The sequence below is a fragment of the Ixodes scapularis genome, unplaced genomic scaffold (assembly GCF_016920785.2).
Source record: "Ixodes scapularis isolate PalLabHiFi unplaced genomic scaffold, ASM1692078v2 PGA_scaffold11__112_contigs__length_91849675, whole genome shotgun sequence".
Lineage (NCBI taxonomy): Eukaryota > Metazoa > Arthropoda > Arachnida > Ixodida > Ixodidae > Ixodes > Ixodes scapularis.
Genome location: NW_024609837.1, coordinates 57,216,550 through 57,232,339, shown reverse-complemented (window position 1 = coordinate 57,232,339; position 15,790 = coordinate 57,216,550). Strand labels below are relative to the sequence as shown.

Here is a 15,790-nt window from a genome sequence, read left to right as displayed (position 1 = left end):
TCTTTTTTGTGCAAGTAAAATGGAAGTGTGGCTTATGCAGTTGCTTTCCACCAACTCATTCGTTTTGTATGCTTCTAATATTTCCCTGGCCATCTTATCTACTCCTTTCCAACGACTGCAATGTTGTCAAAGAGACGGTGACAGAAATGAGTGTTGCAGTGCAGAGGTAAATGACCCCCCGCCATTGACCAAAGCGACCAATCATGGTGCCATGCTCAGTCATTAATGCACCAGCCCATTGTAGGCTTCTCAACTGCTTCACTGCCAAAACCAGGAGGGTTTCCTCTGCCATCAGTCAAGGCTGGTAAGGGCTCCTCAAAAATGAAAAGTTTGAGATCCCCTGCTTTAGGGAACGCACTGAAACCTCCATCACTTCTGGCCAGTTGGGCATTTTCTTTTTCTATCCCTCTGGTCATCTGCAGTATGAATCAGGCAGGCAGGTGCATGGCAGGAGTACATAGCAAGGCCACATCTAGCCCTTCTTTCTTTTTCCCTTTCATGGTCACGCGAGTTCAAAAGACTGCAAGGAACAGGTCGGGGGCCTTCTTATATTCGGGAGCACTTTTGTGTTCTCCAGTTTGTGACCTCGACCTACAGCATGGAGCGCATTTGCTTTGAAATACCGATGAAGCTTATTGCACCAGTGTTTTTGGATGCGTTTGACAAGTCATTTTAATCCGGGTCCTGCTGATTTGCACGAATGACTTGCCTGCCATGTGGAATCTTCAAACTGCTGAAGTGGCATATTAAACCCGGGAAAGAAAAATAAGTATGAAATAAAAAAGACAACACGACACAATGCTGTATTTTTCCTATTTCCCCCATCTCGAAGCTTAAGCTATTTAAATCCAGAGGCAAGGACCAATCAATGGCTCTACTTTTGGAGATTGGCAGTTGACACATATCCACCCGGGAGATGCAGACTCAAAATTCACTCTGATTTTCCTCGGTGAACAGAACACTCACATTGCTTGGGGGACGGCTCGGAGGGGGAGCCAAACCCGGCAGTGGCTGCTCCGTGAGCAGAACAGCATCTCGCAGGCGCCGAAACTGGAAACAAATTGTATGGCAAATTGCTATGCAATTGTGTTGCACATGTGAAACATTCTGGCATCACAAATATTTAGCGATACTCTTAAGGTGGTCTTTATCAGATAGTTCAACGCGTATCATGCGTGCACTAGATAGTTGTTCCTATACTCCGTTCCACTATAACTTGGCGAACTGTGGAGGCTAGCGCCCCGCAACCCAGTAAGAGCGTTGGAGTGAGGCATGTGACCCGACGTCAAGGAGCATTTGTGTCACCATACTAAATGCGAGGCCCCGAGGAACTGGCTTTCGTCTGCTAGCGAAGAGTCGTCTGCTCTGAAACCAACTAACTTCGGATGAGCGTCCACCGCTGCAACATATCCGTCCACCAGAATAGCGAGCACTTCGGGAACAGTTCATGAGACAACCATACGCTCAATTTAGCCACCAATTTGTGACGGGTGCTAATAACAGGGCACAGTGCAACATTTTGAGCAGAACCAGCCAATTACACGGCGCTAGAAGGCAAAAAAAAATAAATAATAGAGCGAATAGGGATGTGACGTTACTTTTTTGGTTTAAAAATAACTGGAACTCATAAATTTGTGATTATTTATTCTTTATTCTTCACATCTTCTCATTATAGATGAAATCATGTAAATTCAATGGCCGTTCAAAAAAAAAGTCGAACTACATTTTGTTGTGGAGGCCTCTGTTGCTATGGCGGTAACGAGGCCCCAACGGCTCAACCATGGGGTGTTATCACTTGCCTTGATCTGGTGACCTTGCTAGGTTGTGGGAAGCTGCAGCCTCCACAGTTCGCCAAGTATTTGTGAAACAGAGAATAGAATGAAGCGATACTACTGCTAATTGGGCTGATAAACTGGCAATTTCCCGGAGCCTTTCATACTCTCAAGCTCCTTTCCCTCAGTGCGCACAGGTGGTCGAGTTCCTCCTCGCCTACCCCTCTGGTCATGTGCCCTCCCCCGTTAACCAATCGGCATCGAGCCTAGCAGCCATGCTTATCCAGGCGTCACGAAATGCTGAAAAACTAGCCAAAGAACGTTCATAAATGAGTCGAACGTAGTCCCCAACAAGGTGAGGATAACAGAGGGCAGCTTCAGTTTGCCCATCTCCAGCACGAGCTTCCTACCTTTGACGACGCTTCAGCATCTTGTGCACCTCGAGCACGCGCTCGGAGCCAAGGCGTGGTGGAAGGTGCAGAGTGCGCGCTAAAGGCCGAGTGTTTGAAAGGCACCCCCTGCCCTTCTCGCTCTGTCAGCAACTACCGAGTGCCCACAAATCCGGGGAAAGCCTTCAGAATGACCGCCTAATCAGCGTGTTAACGTATCGCACTACCATTTATTGGGGAGGTGCCCGAAGGTGGTGGAAGCGTTGCATCGATACTTCAAAGAACAAACTGACCTGAATAAAAAGTGAAGAAAGGATGACTGATCTTTTCTGCCTATGGCACCCGTCTGCTATCCACGCACCCTCCGACTGGTGCAAAGATCGACGCGTGGCGGCAGCAACCCCTATGTCGTCTTACCGCCCAATCGTGACAAAAGCAAACTGTTTTATAATCGTAAACGGCACACGCCTTTTCGCTGCTACAACGGTCAGTGCATGATTTCCTTTTTCGTTCTCAATAAAACAAATTAACTGGACACAAAATAAAAGCGATGGTTCGTCGAGTAATGTCAGCTAACATGTCGCCTGCTTTTGGCGTGATCGGGCGGTATGCGAACGCCGGGGCCGCTGCCGTCATCTGTCTGTTGTTGCACCAGTCAGAGGATGTGTGGATAGCAAATGGGTGCAGCAGGTAGGAAAAATCGGTTGTTTTTTTTTACTTATATTCGTGCAAGCTTGTTCTTTGAAGTTTTGATGAGATTCTTTCACCGCCTTTGGGCACATCTGTGGTAAATCATAGCGCGGTACACTATCAAGACAATTTACGCGGTCACTTTGAAGGCATCCCACCAGATTCGTGGGCATGCGGTATAGACACATATGACTGCCATCCCGACAGATTTATTCCACTTTTAAATATTGATTACTATGGACCATTATTTCTGGTTGAGTAGCATTTTGTAAAGTCATAAAAAGAATAATTTAAACTGAAAGACTGTTTGTTTCGGTTTTTCTTCATCATCAAAATGGAAAAGGAGGGAAAAGGGGGGACTGAGCTCAATCTGGAAAATCAAGAATCTTCATTCCAAAAAAAGAAAGACTTGCTTTGGTGCCTTGGCAATATTTTAGGATATATGCCATGAATAGAGCACAACTAATCAACAGACAAGTAAAAATAAATATTCAAAACTTCTAGTCACTTGTAACTAAACTTTGCTATTTGATTCACTTTGCAACACACTTGTACTGTTCTAAGGTATTGATGTTCCTTGTACATTGGGTATTCAGAAATAATGCCTTCGGAATTCTCAGATTTCTTGCGTCAAGCTTCACTGCTTCGAACCAATGGGCCAGGAGAAACTGCAGTACAGAAAGAGCATCTCTGATGGCTCGAAGGTTTTGGGAAAGTTTGATCACTATTGTAGCTCAGACTTCTTTGGTTACGATTGTAGCTCGAACACTAAATTTAAAGGGCAGAGCTAAAGAAAAAAAACCTCGAGCCATATTCAAATAAATAAGGTAATCGTTGCTTCGCTTGCCATGTTACATTGTGCTTAACCCAGCTTATCTTTTTAGGGCTTTTTTTTTTTGTGTTATACAAGGATGTGAAATGTTTCACTACTAAGAAAACTGTTCTTGCATAGTTGTATCCTTTTCAACAAAAATTTTCAGCCGGAATTTATTAAAATATCCATGCAAAAACATTCACATGCAATTCACAATACAAATCTGATATCCCACAACTCTAGGCTTGCAGACTCTTAAAAAATTAATGAAAGGTCAGCATGAAGCATTCTATAATGGACAAAGAGGTTATTTGGAGGTTATTTGGGAGGCAGACATGCTGGAAAACAAACATTAACCATGTCGTCTTCATTCCACGTTCGTGACTCAAATAATGTTGCGGTTACTGGTTGCAAGTATTATGTACAGGGTGCCCCACAAAAGAAAGAAAGAGAGAGAGAGAGAAAGAGAGACACACACACAGACAAAAAAAAAAAGCTATACTTTGTTGAATGCTCATAGTCCACCCAAAAGTAGACCTAACAGTTACAACCAGATGCCAATCAGAGCTGTTATCTTATTCAAAAGTATAAGAGATTTTCTGAAAATTTCATTAAGGGTGAACACTACTCCTGAAGGCTAACTTTTGAACCGTTTGTCTTATTTGCATGAAATTTGCAGGGTGTACTCATAGCACTGGACAAGGATGCCGTGGAAATTTTCAACCCTATAAATTTATCCCACGATGAGTTACATAAAAGTTCATAATAAAAAAGTGTATCTGCTTAGGAAAGCTATCATTTAGAAAGGGTAATGAAAATGGCCAGTTTTGTTGCTGGAACATACAGCAGAATACTTGCTTCAGACGACTATAAAAAGAAATTTCAAATATTATGAAATTTATTAACAAAAAAATAATGGAAAAAAAATTTTTTTTTTGTGTACATTTGAATAAAAGAAATATAAACTTTTCATATCAAAAGAGCAGAAAAATGCAGAAAGTAAGTTCACAGTCGTGTTCTCCAGAAAATTTCGATATAGAAAAACCAAAATATATCTGCACGCATAATTTGATTATGAAATGATAGCTTCCCTGAACTGATATTTGACACTAAAAAGTGAAGCTGAGATAAATGCCCCTGAAGTTTCAAGATAACATCTTAAAAATTTATTTTTGTGTGTTAAATGTCAGAAATTCTTTCCAGCAATGCACGTGATGTCTTCCTCAAACTTCTTCTGATATACTGATATTGATTTCAGTTATTTTCACTTGTGGATGACGAGTGCTACGCAGTGCAGCACACCTCACCAACATACAAAGGATAATTATTTTTGACATTATTTGTCAGTGCACATTGACAAGACTTTGTGAGAGTGTTCCTTGTTATCCATACATGCCAAAACTCTGCAATTCTGAATATGAATATTTTTGAAAAAAAAAGTGCAATTCAAGGTAGTGTCCCCCCTTAAGAAAATGGCAGCCGATGGAGCTGTCGAATACACAGAGCTGAACGGCACAGTCGCAGGAAAAGTGCGAAATGGGCCCCGTTATCCCACTGACATTTTCAGAAAATCACTCTTCACTTTTGAATGAGATAACGGTTTGTTTTCAAACTTTATCATCTGGGTCAGACCGCTAGCACACCCTTTGGGCAGAAAATGAGCATTCAACAATGCATTGTTTATTTTTGCGGTGAAAAAAAGAAACCCATACATTTTTTGGGGGGGCACCCTTTACTATAGTAACTGGCAAGTGGAGAACGGAAGGGCGTCTCTTTGGAACAGCCGGCCTCCAGCATGCGCTCCTCGCCTTCCACCATGCTCAGTTTTCTCGTGCTCTATGGAACTAGAGAAAATAAGGCGAAGAGAGCATAACGAGAAGACTACCTCTCGATGGAACTCCTCTTCCTGTTCCTCTGACGATGCTCCCTCCATTTTGTAGTCCGGAAGGCAGATTTCTGTCCAGGCTTCCCTCAGAATCTTTGCCTCCAGGTAGCGTGTCCGGGAAAGCTTTAGCTGAAACTCGGCCTGCAGCGTGATGCAAGATATGTATAGGCGAGGACATGCAGCGCAGCAAACGCTGCGATGCAAATGACCAGAAAAAGTACTCCTGGCACACAACCGAGTAGTCTTAGCCAACGGCACCTTTGCTGTCTAGAAGGTGCAAGCGAGAGAAAAAAAAACAACGAAATAACGTGTCTCGTCCCCGGGCACACGCTCTTTCGGCTCCGAGCGTCTGCTCAAACCGGAACCGCGACAGAGACCTCTTTCCTTTGATGCGTTCATAAAACTCTCACTACCGCCAATTTGAGGCTTGAAACTAGGGTAAATGACGAAGTAGTGTCTAAGCAACATGCGTAGCGCAAGTGCCAAGTTCTACATGACGTGGCGCACCCAGAAAACAACCTTAAAGATGAGTGTGCCCGTGACAGGTTGCCATCAGCCGCTCATCGAAGAGCCATCTGGTGTCGCCACCCACAACCGAGGAGAGGACTTTGTGCGGCAGCTGCGGCGGTGAGCACGGTGCTTGGAACGCTTCTCCGACCGGAGCGTTTACACAATCCTAAAAAGTGGTCCCTCGATTTCCGCCCAACGAAGTCGCATAAGTGTCACGCTGCTGTTTTTTGGGATGTAGGGCGTGGCACGGCGGCGGAGGTGGAAGTGGCAGACGCCGCCGTAGGTCGCTCTGCAGCTAGACGATCGACGGAAACCAAAGCACACGCGAGATAGGATGCCGAGAGGACGGCGACTAGTGTCCTCTCTTTTTTTTGCCAGCATTCTGACGACCGATTGCCGGGATTGTGACGTCCGAAAACGCGAGGCATCGGCTCCTTTGAACAAAGCAAACGCTGGAAAGAAGGCGACATTTTGATGAGAAGCTTCCACTTTACTTAATTATCGTCCGATATTAATAACCAGCATTCCTTGCAAACTTCTTGAACATATAATTTTTTCTAACCTAGTCAACTTCTTAAAATCCAACTTCTTCAACAAACAAACAAAAAAGGAAAAGAGAATTTGCGCAAAATGGACCGCACACGATGCAACAGAAAAGCACTTTGAGAGGGCCCGCAGCCTCCGCGCCCGACCACGTGCTATGTTCTCCGTGCTACTCCATGCCAGATTGGTTGCGCTCGCTCGTGTCATTCGCTACGGTCCATCTCAATGGCGTAGAGGAGCAGGCGCATATTTGCCCACGTTCGGCTTTGCAGCAAAGGGCCCATGTTTCACCATACTTTGGTGGTTTTTCTGCCATGGTGCCGTGCAACGTGAGCCTGCGCGCATTCGCTCTGGATAAATTATCCGATGCAGAGTCTTCCCGAGTTCGAACTATCGAACGTTTCCTCCCATAGAAATGTATGGGCGCTCGCCGGGACTTTGAACACGATCGAATTAAACGAAAAGTCGAATTAACCAAGGTCGAACTAACGAAAGTTTACTTATCAGATGGATCTGTCCCGAACGATTGGAAAATTGCCAAGATAATACCAGTTCTTAAAAAGGAAACACTAGTCTTATCACACATGTTAGGCCCATCTCTCTACTGTCTACTTGTTGTAAAATACTTGAACATGTTGTACTGGGTAGTAAACAACATGGATTTCGGAAAGGTTTACCGAGACGAGAAAGGCCCAATTGACACAATTTTCTTAGACTCCCAAAAAACCTTTTAGAAGGTGAACCATAATGAACTACTTTTAAAACTAAAATATTTGCCTAAAAACTCAGAGCTACTGCGGTGGATTGAAGCATTTCTGTACTGTAGGAAACAATTTGTCAGTATTGATAGCGACACCTATGCTTCAGGGAGCCGGATCATGAGTTCCACAAGGTTCCGTTTTAGGGCCCTCATTTTTGGTTTTACTAACAACGTTCTTTGGGAGATTACAGTCAAATTAAGACTTTTTGCCGATGATTGTAATTTATGTACCTGTACAGAAAACGACAGGAACCACATAGAACTTAACAATTATTTACAGAAAATTAGTGAGTAGTGTGAGGACAGGCAGATGTCTTTAAAATACAAAAAAGCAATGTGCATGTCAATTTTACAAGAAAGCTCCGATAGCACTGAAATATTATTTAAGAAGGACTCCTTTAGGCTGAAGTAAATGAGTATACCTAAGTACTTAGGGGTAACAATAACTGGCAACCTACGGTGGGACACATACAGTACTAACATAGTCAAGCAAGCTATTGGTAAACTTCAGGTCGTTAAAAATGGCAACATCTGAAACCAAACCGTTAGTGTTTAAAATGCTAATAAGGCCAAAGTTACAACGAAAGGTGGAACCTTCACACAAAGAAATTAGTATTAAAACTAGAAAGAATTCATAAGTTGGCATTTCGGTTCATTAATTGAAAGTATAGGAGGCTTGATTTGCCCACAGAAGTGTATTTAAAGGCAGGTATCAGCATACTGGAGAAGAGGTGCCTCGGAACAAGCAGCTAAAAATGTTTTACAAGATTTTAGATGAAACAATTTTGGATATAGACAAACATAGTTTAATTAGACGTCATAGTTCTAGAATTATGCGAAATAAAAATATGAGAACAAGGGAAGAATATTGATATACCAAAAAATGTTTTTTACACGGTCTGGTAGGGACTTGCGTGCCAAAAAATAAACTTTATGCAAGACGGAATTTAGTCGGTAGTCACCTACTTTCCACTTGTTTTCTCCCTCGGCATTTCGAGGACATGGAGAAGAGGTGGATCGGCTTGGCCATCGTGCTGAGGTGGGGAGAGTATGACCATCTCGTCGAGGTGGAGAGAGTATGACCATTTCGTCGAGGTGGAGACAGTGTATGACCATCTCGTCGAGGTGGCGAGAATGCATGACCATCTCGTTGAGGTGGAGAGAATGCATGACCATCTCGCTGAGGTGGAGGGAATGCATGACCATCTCGTTGAGGTGGAGAGAATGCATGACCATCTCGTTGAGGTGGAAAGAGTGTAGGACCATCTCGTTGAAGTGGAAAGAGTGTATGACCATCTCGTTGAAGTGGAGAGAGTGTATGACCATCTCGTTGAGGTGGAAAGAGTGTATGACCATCTCGTTGAGGTGGAAAGAGTGTATGACCATCTCGTTGAGGTGGAAAGAGTGTATGACCGTCTCGTATGACCGCCTCGTTGAGGTGGAAAGAGTGTATGACCGTCTTGTATGACCGCCTCGTTGAGGGGGAAAGAGTGTATGACCGCCTCGTTGAGGTGGAAAGAGTGTATGACCATCTCATTGAGGTGGAAAGAGTCTATGACCATCTCGTTGAGGTGGAAAGAGTATGACCATCTCGTTGAGGTGGAAAGAGTGTATGACCATCTCGTTGAGGTGGAAAAAGTGTATGACCATCTCGTTGCGGTGGAAAGAGTTTATGACCATCTCGTTGCGGTGGAAAGAGTGTATGACCATCTCGTTGCGGTGGAAAGAGTGTATGACCATCTCGTTGAGGTAGAAAGAGTGTGACCATCTCGTTGAGGTGGAAAGAGTGTATGACCATCTCGTTGAGGTGGAAAGAGTGTATGACCATCTTGTTGAGGTGGAAAGAGTGTATGACCATCTCGTTGAGGTGGAAAGAGTGTATGACCATCTCGTTGAGGTGGAGAGTGTATGACCATCTCGTTGAGGTGGAGAGTGTATGACCACCTCGTTGAGGTGGAAAGAGTGTATGACCATCTCGTTGCGGTGGAAAGAGTGTATGACCATCTCGTTGAGGTGGAAAGAGTGTATGACCATCTCGTTGAGGCGGAAAGAGTGTATGACCATCTCGTTGAGGTGGAAAGAGTGTATGACCATCTCGTTGAGGTGGAAAGAGTGTATGACTGTCTCGTTGAGGTGGAAAGAGTGTATGACCGTCTCGTTGAGGTGGAAAGAGTGTATGACCGTCTCGTTGAGGTGGAAAGAGTGTATGACCATCTCGTTGAGGTGGAAAGAGTGTATGACCATCTCGTTGAGGTGGAAAGAGTGTATGACCATCTCGTTGAGGTGGAAAGAGTGTATGACCATCCCGTTGAGGTGGAAAGAGTGTATGACCATCTCGTTGAGGTGGAGAGTGTATGACCATCTCGTTGAGGTGGAGAGTGTATGACCACCTCGTTGCGGTGGAAAGAGTGTATGACCATCTCGTTGCGGTGGAAAGAGTGTATGACCATCTCGTTGAGGTAGAAAGAGTGTGACCATCTCGTTGAGGTGGAAAGAGTGTATGACCATCTCGTTGAGGTGGAAAGAGTGTATGACCATCTTGTTGAGGTGGAAAGAGTGTATGACCATCTCGTTGAGGTGGAAAGAGTGTATGACCATCTCGTTGAGGTGGAGAGTGTATGACCATCTCGTTGAGGTGGAGAGTGTATGACCACCTCGTTGAGGTGGAAAGAGTGTATGACCATCTCGTTGAGGTGGAAAGAGTGTATGACCATCTCGTTGAGGTGGAAAGAGTGTATGACCATCTCGTTGAGGTGGAGAGTGTATGACCATCTCGTTGAGGTGGAAAGAGTGTATGACCATCTCGTTGAGGTGGAAAGAGTGTATGACCATCTCGTTGAGGTGGAAAGAGTGTATGACCATCTCGTTGAGGTGGAAAGAGTGTATGACCATCTCGTTGAGGTGGAAAGAGTGTATGACCATCTCGTTGAGGTGGAGAGTGTATGACCATCTCGTTGAGGTGGAGAGTGTATGACCACCTCGTTGCGGTGGAAAGAGTGTATGACCATCTCGTTGCGGTGGAAAGAGTGTATGACCATCTCGTTGAGGTAGAAAGAGTGTGACCATCTCGTTGAGGTGGAAAGAGTGTATGACCATCTCGTTGAGGTGGAAAGAGTGTATGACCATCTTGTTGAGGTGGAAAGAGTGTATGACCATCTCGTTGAGGTGGAAAGAGTGTATGACCATCTCGTTGAGGTGGAGAGTGTATGACCATCTCGTTGAGGTGGAGAGTGTATGACCACCTCGTTGAGGTGGAAAGAGTGTATGACCATCTCGTTGCGGTGGAAAGAGTGTATGACCATCTCGTTGAGGTGGAAAGAGTGTATGACCATCTCGTTGAGGCGGAAAGAGTGTATGACCATCTCGTTGAGGTGGAAAGAGTGTATGACCATCTCGTTGAGGTGGAAAGAGTGTATGACTGTCTCGTTGAGGTGGAAAGAGTGTATGACCGTCTCGTTGAGGTGGAAAGAGTGTATGACCATCTCGTTGAGGTGGAAAGAGTGTATGACCATCTCGTTGAGGTGGAAAGAGTGTATGACCATCTCGTTGAGGTGGAAAGAGTGTATGACCATCCCGTTGAGGTGGAAAGAGTGTATGACCATCTCACTGAGGTGGAAAGAGTATGACCATCTCGTTGAGGTGGAAAGAGTGCATGACCATTCCGTGACGTCATGGACTTTGCGCGCAGAATTTAAAATAAATCTCGCGCCGTCAATATTGCCTAAAAAATCTTTCTCGTAAAATTTATTTTTACGACACGTGTGTCCCAACCAGACTGTTTTTTTCTGTTCAGTGGCCCTTTAAGAATTCTGATTGTCCCCGAGCAATAACAGAGTGGAATGCCTTGCCAGAAAGTGCCGTTGAGGTAAAAGGTATGTCCGATTTCATGAAGTGGCTAGACTTGTATAATAGACCTTGTGTAAATTTTGGTCTTTATCTTGGCATTTTTGCACGTGTGGTGTTCCGTGTGCTCGGCGTGTTTGCAACTTGCGATTTTGTTGTTGTTTTCTTTGCTCTCTCCTAAAAAAAGGGATTGATAGTATTTTGAAATAAATAAAATAAATAAAAAAACGCCAAGCAGAAGAAGGGACATATTGCTGAAATAAGAATCTAATTACTATACTCCCCATAACTTGGCAAAAGGCGAAGGCAAAGTATAGCAAGGTTCCTCAGCGAGCCAATCAGTACGTCAGAGGGAGTCATGTGACAGCATGAGTTGCACACAGTGCTGCAAAACCATGGGCGGGACAGAAAGAAAGAGCCGCTGTTGTCCGAATTTTAAGTGACAGGTTAACCTCCAAGGGGGACAAAATTGATGCCTGGAAGATGCAAAAGAGATTCCGGGTAAGAGGGGAGTTCCTCCTCTTCTCAAACTGTTTAGGTTATGCTCTCTCCTTCCTACCTTTGTTAAAGGAGACCTTTGGCAAAATATTGATGGTCATTGATTTTTATAAAAATTTCATCATGCATTAAGTATTCACCCAGGTCTACAAAATACCTCATCAAAATAATCATTTCCTTTCAAGAAAGCAAATTTGAAATTTGCATGAAGATCTCTGAATCACTGGCTGCCGCTCCACTGGCAACTACGATCAGGGGCACTGGCGACGTCAAATGTATCCGAGAGCAGACGACACTCCCTTCTCCACGGAGTGGTGCATCGTAGTGATGAGTGCCTGCGGTTCGGAGGATTTTGTCTGGTTTAGGCTGTTTGTGGCATGCTATAAAGGGTGAGAAGAATTGGCGATATTGTGCTGTGGGGTGCAATAACACCAAGAAGAAACTCGGCAGAGCAACGTCTCATCGGTTTTCAGCCGAGAAGTCTCTGCAACAAAAGTGGGTCAGAGCAGTTCGACGCGAACGCTGGCTATTAGCATTGGTGTTGTGCTAGAAAACAGTCTGCGCCGTTCTAGCAAACAAAACCTTCCATGTTTCTGAAGCAGCTACCATGGGTGGTCCCCTCTGAGGTGATGCCGGCAGATCAAATGTGAATGGTGAGTTGTCTGAAATCTCGTGCTGAAAGTCTTATAGTATTTGCTGGCCATCGGTTGACTCGGACAAGCTTGATAAATTGTACTCGGACAAGCTTGATAAATTGTAGCCCATTATTTCCCACGGAAGATCGTCATGGCCTTTTGATTGCTTCCGACACTGGTCAAAACAGGCTCAAGGTGCCCATGTGCTAATGTTTATAAAACATTTGACGATCACAAGTCAAAATGGCGGACCAGTAAAGTTGCAGTTTAGTTTCGGTTTTGTTGCATTTCTACAATTAAAAGTTACTTCAAAGTTTACTTGTGGCTCTAGGTGTTGTAAGCGTTGTAGGACTGTAAGCTATGTGTCTTAGAGACACACCACACCCCCTTCGGTTCAGTCGCTCTAATCGGCTCAAAGGGGCCGTAGCAGTTGCTCTTTGCCAAGTTACGGTGAAACGGAGTATATAGCAATTCTCAAGGAGTCTCCCAGGCACATGCAGTCAACCTGCTCGACTCAACAGTACTCTCGGCTGGACGTAGATAGTAAGCAGCAGATCTCGCAGGAATTTCGTAAACAACCCATAGGTCCCAGGCCACTGCTCTCTGCGCTTCTTACAGCAATGTACTATTTCCTGAAAAAGAGCTCTTTGTCAGAAAATAAGTAAATTTTGATAGGTAATTGGCCTAGGCTAATTACCCATCCAAATTTAAATCTTTTCTTGGAAACCGATCTCTAGTCTCAACATTCTACACATCAGCACTGGTTAATACACGAAAGATGACAGAGTGCACACACTCTCTCTTCACAAAACAACTTGTTAAGCAGCTTTTCGAAGCAAGCCCCTAAATTGTGCACACAAAACTCTTTCCCTCGCTCCAGAGTTTACAATGTCTCCTTTACAATATCTGTGCACGTAACTAACTATCGACATAGTAGCATCTCCCACTTCGGTAAATAAAGAACCCTATGCGGGCAGAAACTGAGGGAGAGGAGGAGATGACAGCATGCGGGAATACCGGAATACCAAGCTCTGGTTGAAACGATTAGTGGGTTGACGCAAAGCTAGCTGCATTTGTCTCCACTGCATTGTTTGAACGGAATGCCAAACGCCGGAGTTCCACATTCTGACGTGTTGAAGAAGTGCAGTGGAGACAAAAGGAGTTAGCCTAGCGCCTACCTACTAATCATTCTAACTGGAGCTCGGTTTTCTGACGGCCCCGCGCACTCTTGTCTCCTCTCCCACAGCTTTTGCCTGCATAGTAGCATTGTCACTGGCAGGATCACACGGCAGGGATGTATTAATCTCGCTGGCCTGTCCTAAGGGGGAGCCTCCTCTGCGTACGGGTGGCCCAGGTGAGTTAACATTTTTGTGATGAGCCGCCGCAGACTGTCGCCGCGAAGCGGCGTGAACGGGTGAGCCGGGTATGTTAAAGGCTCCTACGCACAGTTGCGTCTGACTGCGTTGCGTCGAGAAATGAAAGCGAGTCACCGGCGCATCTGTGCTTCGTATGAAACGTGGAATCCAATTCAAGGAACAGCTTGGCACGCGACAGCCGCAGCCGCAACGCAGTCAAACGCTCGGTTCGCCGAGTTAATTAGTTCGAAAGAACAGAAGTTGTAGGGTCGTAGTTCGAAAGAACGTAGTGTCTAGAGTGCAGTCCGACGGCACTCTTGCAGAGCATTCAAGTGCCGCCCGAAAGTCCCGTATAAAACGAATTGCCAAAACGAGTTTCTCGAAGCTGTAGCGTAGCCTTTGCTGAATTTTGGAGGTGCAACGGGGAACAGCGGAGCTCGGGTTGTTGTCGTGAACGCAGGCCCGCAGGCGGGGAGGTCGGTTAACTCGCCCCATGATACATGTGCCGCCCGACTTTCTTTCGGATGCACCGCACTCTAGACACAGCCTTCCGAGAAACCAGTACGTAGAAAGAACCAATAACCGTCTTGCAAGAACGTAGAAGTGAAGAACGCAGCTTACCCTCTTGAATTCTTGAAATACCTCGTACGAGATGCCGTCTGGTACGCTGCCCATCACGACTGACATGCGCTCCGCGTAGGATCTCACCTAACTGTTCAGCCTCGCACACCACCACCTGTGCCCTTGGAAGTGTAAATAAAATTATAATATTATATTATTATTATTAAATCGGAATGGCAAACTGTCATTGAACTGACTGAACCACGGTACCACGGAACGATCGAATCACAGGTTTCAAATTGCCCACAGACAAACGTTTTTTTATATTTTTTATAGACAGAAAACTGAAAACGCTGATTGGCTGAAAAAAAAAAAAAATGACGTCTTTTTCGGTTATGTTATTAACACACCACAGTACAGAATGTTAGTATATATTGTGAAAAGGTTTAATTGTAATCACTTTTTAATTTAAATTAAACTTAAATTTTAAAACTTTAAAATTAAACGCTCGTCGTGTGCTTACGAACATGATGCGTAAAGAAAACGGCCGAATTTTCGATATGGCGGTAGGCTTTCGTTTGTTCCAGTTTGTTCGCTTGTTTTGCCCGTACTTTTCTCAAATTCCTCGTGTCAGTCATGCACGGTGCGTTTGTGCGCCTTCAGTGGCCACGGCCATGGCATCCTGTGTCCATCGTCCAAAGCCAACTTTTACCGTGAGAATGGGGGCAGTCTGTTGTGTCGCATCGTTCATCACTTGTGATTCTTGTGAGCTGTGCCGCCCTGTGTCAAGAAAGGTACCGGTGGTCGACGTGTTTGATTTCCCCTCGTCGTTGAACGAAGCTACCCGACGGCTTCTGACTCTCAACGCTACCCAATATTTGGGCACACGCAAATGAACTGAAGACTTGGCTTTAAGTTTATAGATACTGGCTTTATTAAGCGCGCGCCGCAGGCCTCCGTGGTATGGGCCAACGGCCTTGCTGGGGCTTTGCGGCTTCTCGAACCGGAAAGAATATTCATATTATTATTATTATTATTATTATTATTATTATTATTATTATTACTAGTAGTAGTAGTAGTGGTAGTAGTAGTAGGAGGAGGATAGTAGTCACGTCGAGAAACAGCTAGCGCGAGTTCTTGCGTGCCAGGTTCACCCAGTTACACGCATCAAAATACGCACTACACGCACCTGGCCATGAACCAGTTTCAGAAATCGCCGTTTCAGGAGGCTCTGGTATGAAAATAGATGAGCACGTGCACAAGCGAACGCTGGCACACCCTCGACCAAGGAAGCTATGGGCTTCTGGCCCCATTGAACTGCAGCGACCTAGGCTGTGGTCCCCCAAAGTCTGTTTAGTGCCTACTGTGGCTGTCTGAATGGGTAAATAAAGCTGTGCAAAATAGAAATAAATATATGTAGCTAGTAATATTGTTATTATTATTATCTTCATCCTCTTTTTGCCCCCAGGTTCTTTCTAAGACGCTTCTCCCTGTCCATCCTAGTGCACGAGCCATTTCACCCTTGAACACTGTTT

The 15,790-nt window shown here is 44.8% G+C and overlaps 1 protein-coding gene and 1 long non-coding RNA gene across 6 annotated transcripts in view; one reads left to right on the top strand and one right to left on the bottom strand.

Annotated features, from left to right (window-relative positions):
* The window catches only part of LOC8023646 (protein tramtrack, beta isoform), a 217,870-nt gene that overhangs the window by 182,158 nt on the left and 19,922 nt on the right, over positions 1-15,790 (top strand). The gene's annotated exons all lie outside the window — the stretch shown is intronic.
* Positions 967-14,587, bottom strand: LOC121835028. 2 transcript variants are annotated; one of them, XR_006077452.1, is made up of 4 exons: positions 14,513-14,587; positions 14,316-14,437; positions 5,551-5,691; positions 967-1,050 (listed from the first exon to the last, which is right to left on the bottom strand). It is a non-coding gene; the product is annotated as an uncharacterized LOC121835028 (long non-coding RNA). The 2 variants fall into 2 exon arrangements; XR_006077451.1 differs by having other exon boundaries at positions 14,316-14,571.